Genomic DNA, 502 nt, shown 5'->3' with positions numbered 1-502 from the left:
GGGGGGGGTACTCTCGGAAGGGGGTGGGCCCCTACAACGCCCGTCTACGCAGCTTCAACCATTTTCTGAAACCTCACGAAGTTTAACGTGGCTGTCAGTAGCATAAAGGCCGCCCGATGAATGGGTGGAAGTGCAGTGCTTCACCCAAAATTAGGTATTCACCGCAGCGCCCCTCCCCACCCCTCTCATTTCTAGCCCGGCCTGGATCCGACCCTGCAAAATAGCCTCAAGAGAGCCCTCTTCACCAGAGGCTGCCAGGGGCAGAGTGGAGAGAGGTCAAGCTGTGGCCCGGTGTGGAGGTCCAGGCCGGCAGGCCACAAGGGCGGGTGGTGGAGTGGAACATGGTGCGCGGGGCGGGGCGCGGGGGGCTGGCGCCCACCCCCGAGCCGAGCAGGCGGGCAGCCCTCCACTAGATGGCGCCGCGCGCTACGGGGGTAGCGCCACAAGCGCGACGGGGCGGTGGTGGCGGAGGGGTTGGCACGGGGGTTGGCAGAGGGCGGTG

The sequence above is a fragment of the Frankliniella occidentalis genome, unplaced genomic scaffold, assembly GCF_000697945.3.
Source record: "Frankliniella occidentalis isolate FOCC.00 unplaced genomic scaffold, Focc_3.1 Scaffold20, whole genome shotgun sequence".
In the NCBI taxonomy this organism is placed as follows: domain Eukaryota; kingdom Metazoa; phylum Arthropoda; class Insecta; order Thysanoptera; family Thripidae; genus Frankliniella; species Frankliniella occidentalis.
This window is presented reverse-complemented; position numbering follows the sequence as displayed.